Source organism: Amblyomma maculatum, chromosome 11 (assembly GCF_055883805.1).
Source record: "Amblyomma maculatum isolate TAMU_Amacu chromosome 11, ASM5588380v1, whole genome shotgun sequence".
Lineage (NCBI taxonomy): Eukaryota > Metazoa > Arthropoda > Arachnida > Ixodida > Ixodidae > Amblyomma > Amblyomma maculatum.
This window is the reverse complement of record NC_139354.1, coordinates 155145735-155152920: the sequence shown is the minus strand read 5'-3', so window position 1 is coordinate 155152920 and position 7186 is coordinate 155145735. Positions and strand designations below refer to the sequence as shown.

The 7186-nt window shown below is 49.3% G+C and overlaps 1 pseudogene; it reads right to left on the bottom strand.

Annotated features, from left to right (window-relative positions):
* Positions 1-4045: 4045 nt before the first annotated feature.
* On the bottom strand, positions 4046-5063 carry LOC146175221 (uncharacterized; annotated as a pseudogene).
* Positions 5064-7186: the final 2123 nt, after the last annotated feature.

Sequence of the window (7186 nt, the reverse complement as noted above, 5' to 3'; positions counted from 1 at the left end):
GTGCCACGCAGTGTCATCAGTTTGGGATGGATCTCCTCGACCCCATTCGATCTTCGTCTATGGGTGCAGGTGGATCAACGTGCCACTGACTACTCTACTCGCTACAGAGCAAAAACAGCGCAAACTTCACAATGGACAGAGAAGGGCAGACGAGACACAGGCGCTGACTAACAACTGAAGGTTTATTGTTCTGACACCTCGTGATGAACCAACTAGCTCGAGATGTCTTCTTCAAGTATACTCGCTACGCCGAAGCAAAAACGCTACCCAATGGTACCGCGGCAGTATTCGCGAAATGTTTTGTCCAAAAAATTCTCTTTCGACATGGTGCCCCAGAAGTGCTCGTGACGAACAGGGGAACGGCGTTTACGACAGAGTTGACGCGAACCATCCTGGAATACAGTCATACAAGCCATCGACGAACAACTGCGTACCATCCCCAGACCAATGGCCTTACGAAGTGACGGAACAAAACGATCGCGGACATTATCGCCATGTACGTCGACGCTGAACACAAGACCTGGGACGCCATCTTGCCGTACGTGATCTTCGCGTATAAAATGGCAGTCCAGGAGACGACCAGAGCAACCTCGTTCAAGCTTGTGTACGGCAGGGAGCCCACGACGACGCTCGATGCAATGCTGCCGCACGTAACCAACGAGGAACACTTTGACTTCGCCGCCTACCTGCATTGTGCAGAGGAAGCCCGACGACTCACACGGCTTGTGTTAAAGACCAACAGCGCACCGACACCCGATAGTACAATTTACGACGACGCCACGCAGAGTACAATCCAGGAGACTAATTGTGGGTTTGGGCTCCAATTCACCGCCGTGGAATAAGTGAAAAGCTACTGCTTTTCACGATACTTTGATCCATACAAAATTATTCGCCGCGTCGGACAACTCGACTATGTTGTCATTGCCGACAGTACGACAGCATCACAACGGCGATGCGCACGCCCAGAAATAGTACATATTGTTCGTCTGAAGCCTTATTACGCGCGTTAAAAAATCCGTGAAGTTAAAGCTTTGTAATTTGTTTATTATTTATTATAAACTCAAAGGCCCCATTGAAGGGGTATTACTTGAGACAGTAGGTTTCAGGGCATAATATTGCTTCAAGTGATGATTTGAACAGTGATGGGTCTGTGTGGAACACGACGTCGGCAAGCAAGTCATTCCAGTTTTTTGCTGTGCGAACGAAAAACGAATATAGATGCGCAGATGTACGGGCTTGCGGAGGATGGGTTGTCTTTTCGTGGTTCGTGCGGCTGGAGGTGCGGTATGCAGGGATGATAACAGATTCGTGCGAAAGATGATAATAGAATTTATGAAATAGAGATAGTCTTGCGATGCTACGCTTGTTAGCTAAATTTGATAAGTGAGCATTGCATATAAGTTGCTTTGTTGTTGCATATAAGTTGCCTTGTATAAGTTGCTACATATGTTGCTTTGTTTATTTTGGAACATGGAGGCGATGCTTTTTTAAGAAGGGAGAAATCCCGCGAAACAACTGCATTTGTAGTTTTTTGGCACCCGCCGGCATGCGACTCTATCACTCTGATTCTGGATTGCTTATCAGCTCTGTATTCATTGTTTGTTAATGATCGATGTCGCGAGAGACACCTTTATCAGTTTCGTTGTCGTGCAAGACGCACCGAGATCTGTCTCGAAGATTCCGATCACTAGCGTTGTTGCTACAATTTTCCAGGTTGTGCTGATAGCAGTTTGTGACATTATCTAGATTGGTCTAAGCAGCCTTTAAATTGAGCGCTGTCGAGTTGAACGGACATTCTTAGTTGGACGATCGACGAGCACGTCTGTTGCCATCGCCGCCGTCGATTTGCTTAGTTCTTTTGCGGGCGCAAGTCAGCCCAATAAATAGTTAAATTCAGTACCATCAAGCCTGTGTCTTCGTTTGGTGTCTACGGCCTTGTCACCAGAACATGATAATATATGTCTGAGATGTATTTTATTCTCTACCACTGTGAAACGCTGCATCGCTGAAGATGTGATAAAATCTGCTTTATATCTAACTGCAACATGTTGGACGAGGATTGCATTGGATTGTTTTCTTTTCATTTGCAGTCAACCTTTGCGAGCAAGTGCTCTGTGTTCAAAGGTCTGATGTATGCAATGGCTCCAAGGTAGCCCTAGGCTTTGCGATATTGTTCTAAGCAGCGTTGATAAACACGCAGAAATAAACATCAGCAAACTTTATCCTTGTATTTTAGGTATGTAGATGATTTTATGGTTTTCAAAAAATTATATAATAACAACAGGCTCGTTACTAATATTTTGAAAGTGTTCAAGAAGAAACTGCGGACTCTCGTTTTTGTTTTAACTTCCAAAACAGCAAAAGCTCCAGTTTCTAGAACTAGAATTGCACTTTTTGCCTGACCACCCCTGCTGGCGTTACGGTCCCAGAAGCTCAAACCCTCTAATTGATTTCTCTTCCGAGCAATAATAAACAGTCCATCCTGGGGTTGCAATTTATTTTCCGAGGTATGGTCTCATAAATTCCTGCACGCATAATGCTAAAAAGGCTTTTCATGAACAGGTTGTCAGGCCTAAAGCATCGGATGCCCCCGAAACTGCCCTCTCAAATCTGCTAGAGGTTCGTCAGACTCAGTAGGTTCTACACAGATTTCAGCAACCGCCAGCAAAGAAAACGAAAGGTTGTCGTAGTTCCGTACGCACATAAAACTTCTCATGGGCTAAACACAGTAGGCACACGCTACAATGTTGATGTAGTTTCTTCCGCACCCGACAAGCTCTTCCGCTTGTGCACGGCTGTTCAAAAACGGGTGGGTGCTACATCCCTTTGTAGCAGCAATGTATGGGGCGTCAAGCCTTTTAAAAGATATGTTGATTGCTGCAAAAACGTTTTATGCTTAAATTGGACAGCTGACAGATGCCTAAAAGAACGCCTCATAGAGTGCAAGAATTCTTTTAGTCAGGACCGCTCTAACTTGACCGATCAATGTTGGGAATGCAGGAGATTAGCAAAGTGTAAACGATTTCTGTTTTTTTTTTTTTTTTTTTTCACACACCCTAGCCAATTCACGCGCTAGCTTAAGGATTCTTATGACATTCTAAAATCAATTTACACATGCTACACCACCCCCGCAGTCATCCTAACAAGACTTCAGAAATTGAATTCCTCTGTGAAAAATGAATTTACCGCGTGATTGTTTTGTATCAGTGCACATATTACCACGGATGTGTAGGATCCCTGATGCAACATCTTGCTTTGTTTTCTTGGTACTTTCCTCCACGTTTGGGCTTTGTATGCTGTCTTACCGAATGAAGTTCTCATTTCGTGCTTAACTACCAAAAATACTTACCAACTTGCCAACCTTCTAATTTTAACTGTAGTTCTGAATAAATAAAGAAATCCTATAAACAAGAGTTTTACGCAAGGAGACATGGCGTCCCCAGTACTGTTCATAGCTTGCTTAGAGGAAGTATTGTAAGGCTTGGAATGGGAGCAGTTAGGGATAGGAATTGACAGAGAATACCTCAGTAATCTTCAATTCGCTAATGACGCATTGCTAAGCAACTCAGGGGCCAAATTGAAATCATGGATTGATGACCAAAATTTAGAGGACGCTTAAGCTTCGCCTTTAAGAATTGAACGCGATAGCGTTATCGCGCCCCATTCGCACCTTCTACTCATTTGCTTGTCGCACTTTTGAGTGACACAAATACGTAGTTCACATAATACTACACTCGTTAACTTGTCGAAAGCATGATTGGTTGGTTGGTTGGTTTGTGGGGTTTAACGTCCCAAAGCAACTCAGGCTATGAGAAACGCCGTAGTGGAGGACTCCGGAAATTTCGACCACCTGAGGTTCTTTAACGTGCACTGACATCGCACAGCACACGGACGCCTTGCTTTTCGCCTCCATCGAAAAGCTGCCGCCGAGGCCGGGATTCGATCCCGCGTGATTGTTTTGTAACTACTTGACTTCTGAAGAACGAAAGCCAGGGAAGCAACTGAGCCTTCTTTTCCGTGCCACGAATGTACACACTCTTGTATGTCATTCGGCGTTTGATGGGAACATACAACGCTTGATCTTCTTCGACATCTCTATGACTGTCGTGTCGACGTTAATGGGCACGTTCACAATGGGTCCTCTGATGGCGAACTGGCCGCTGTTGCTGTACAGCAGCCTCCGAATCTGCATAAAGGGGATCCACAGTGACGCAAGCGGCTCGCTCACGGCATCAAGCTTTGGTAAATGCGGCGGCTTTGGTAGGTACAAACAGCCATTCATAGCGGTCTACATGCAATGGTCTACATGCAAGTGCGACACACCTCGAGCCCAGAAACATCTGTCTGAAAAGCATCGGCAATGACTGTGGCATGCGCCTCTGGAAGAGGCTTCAGATCGTTCTTGTGCCAAAGCCGATCGCCACAGAGCAAGAGTAATCAAATGGGTTCTGTGTGATGCGTTTGTGAAACATTTTTGTAGCACTTAAATGCTGGCTTAACCTTTCCCGCGATCGTTGTTCTTCCTCGGCTCGCGCCTGAGTCGCCTGACTTCGGCTTCCCGGGATCGAATTTCTGGACAGTCTTGCCGCTGTTGTCTATCTTCGGCCTCTCTCGTCCGCAGCTCCGAGTTTTTCTGGCGTTGCTGACGTCGGGCCTCAGCTTCTCGCGCCCTCAAATCAGGATTGTCTTGCCGTTGTTGCCGCCTTGCCTGGGCTTCACGTGCTCTGAACTCGGTGTGTTCCTGTCACTGCTGACACCTGACCTGAGTTTCACGAGCCCTAAAATGAGGATTTTCATGCCGCTGTTGTCTCCTGGCCCCGGCTTCACGCGCTCCCAGCTTGGGGTCTTCTTTCCGACGCTGGCTCCTGACCTCAGCATCACGCGCCGAAATTAGGATTTTCTTGGCATCGGTGTCGCTTAGCCTCTTCCTCACGCGTTCTGGATGCGGGGTCTTCTTGCCTATGGTGACGTTTGAGCTCAGCTTCTCGTGTTCGAAGGTCGGCAACGTTTAGGTGCTCTTGACGGCGGACCTCGGCTGCCCGCGCTCGTAATTGGGGATCCATGTCGCGGCGCTGAAGTTTCATCACAGCCTCCCTGGCTCTCAGCGAGGCGTTCGGTTGTCGCTCCTGCCGTTTGGCGTCTGCTTCCTTTGCCCTTAGTTGCACATCTGCCTGACGTTTAAGCCGCAATGCCTCGGCCTCTCGTGTTGAATTCCGGGTCTCGGTCCACCGTTGTCGTTTCGCCGCAACCTCTTGTTCCCGGAGTTCAGCATTTTCGCGTCGCTTTCGCCGCATGGCCTCAGCAAGGCGAGATTTGGCGTCCGCCTTCTGTGCCGCCGTCTTACGTGGCCTCCCTCGCGGTCGAGCACCAGCCGACGTAGACGGCCCAACGGTACTCACCGATAAGGAAGTCACTGATGAGCGAGACATTGTACTGCGTCCGGCAAAGGTAGACGGCACCAGTTCCATTACTCGTTTCTCAAGCCTATATTCCGACGCTTCATGCCTTAGCGGTGACGTAATCGCTTTCCTTAGCGACCTCTGCGAGTAGTAGAAACTTTTCGCTAAAGTTCGCGCGCACAAGAGACACCCTAGTGCGCCCGGCACTGGTAGACGCAACCGCTTTCATTACGCGTCTCTCAAGAGCGAGCCCATGTTTCAACGCTTCATGCTTAGCGGTGACGTCATCGCTTCCCCTAGCGGCCTTTGCGACAGAATCTTTCGGCTCCAGTGCGCGTGTACGCTTCTCTTACAATGCGCCTGAGGCGTGCACTGAGAAGGGAGGCTCTGTTTCGAATTCCTATATAGAGAAGCTTGCTACACTCATTTTTATTAATTAATCCTTCCGGGACTTGGAAGCACTGCCAGCCACCTTGCCGAAACGCGCGGGCCTCAAGTTCCAGTCGTAGTTCGTCGCCCCGCCGAGGTGGCGCAGTGGTAAGACGCCCGATGATGATGATGAACTCTTTATTTACTCCCAAAGAAGGGGAACCAGCCGAAAGACTGGTTGCACTGCTTAGAGAAGGTCAGCAGGGATCCCTTGGGACTCTGCGGCCTCCATTGCGCGCAAAATGAGCTGGCGCTGTTGGGCGATCTCGGGGGTACGCAGGAGGGACTCCCACGCATCCCTTGTAGCTGTATTGTCTGCGTTGTGTCGTATACATGTCCACACCATGTGAATGAATGTGGCCGGTTGTGAGCAGTGTTTGCAGCTAGGTGCAATAAGATTTGGGAAAATTTTGCTATATAGCCATGGGTTGGGAAAGGTTCCTGTTTGTATTTTGCTCCAATGGACGGCCTCGCGCCGGGATAGTTCCCGGTGTGCAGGGCGGTATAGACACCGTTCGAGCCGATAATGCTGGAGGATGTCCGTGTATGTAACAAGGCGTGAATGTGTGCCTTGTGGAGTGTCAGAGGAAGCGGCAGGCTGAGGAGGGTGCTCCGCCCGGTAGCTGAGTTCTCGGGCTAGAGCATGCGCCTGTGCGTTCCCGCTGAGCGCCTCATGAGCTGGGGTCCATATGAGAAGACGAGGTGTAGACGGTAAGGGGAGAGATTGGAGGATAGTGTGTGCCTGTCGGGATATGCGACCTGCATCGAAGTTACGAATTGCCTGTTGGGAATCGCTAACAACTACTTTGGTGGAGGGGTCGGTCAGAGCTAACGCGATGGCAACCTCTTCTGCGGTGGTAACAGTTGCGGCGTTGAGGACCCTGCAGGCGTTGTGCCAATTTCGGTGCGGTGCCAATGCAACCGCAACCATAGCGGGGCGACGGGGGTGGTGGGAGGCATCTGTGTACGTACGTCGGGGCGACCGGTAAAACGTTTGTGGAGCTGCCGGGCTCGGTCGGCTCTGCGCTCTGTATGATACTCTGGATGCATACGTTTGGGAAGCGGAGGAATACGAAGACTGAGTCTCTGCTCAGGCGTGAGGTCCGTATATGTAGAAGTCGCCCTCAGAGGAGTGATTCCTACCTGGCTCAGTACTGCACGGCCCGCATGTGTCAGCGAGAGGCGCTTATATTGGGAAGTTAGAGTCGCTTCAATCAGCTCGTCGACTGTGTTGGAGATCCCGAGGGTCATCAGTTTGGTGGTGGAAGTGGACATGGGTAGACCCAATGCTGTCTTGTATGCCTTGCGCAGTGATGCATTCAGTCGTTCCCGATCTGTTCGCGTGAGGCGAAGGTAAG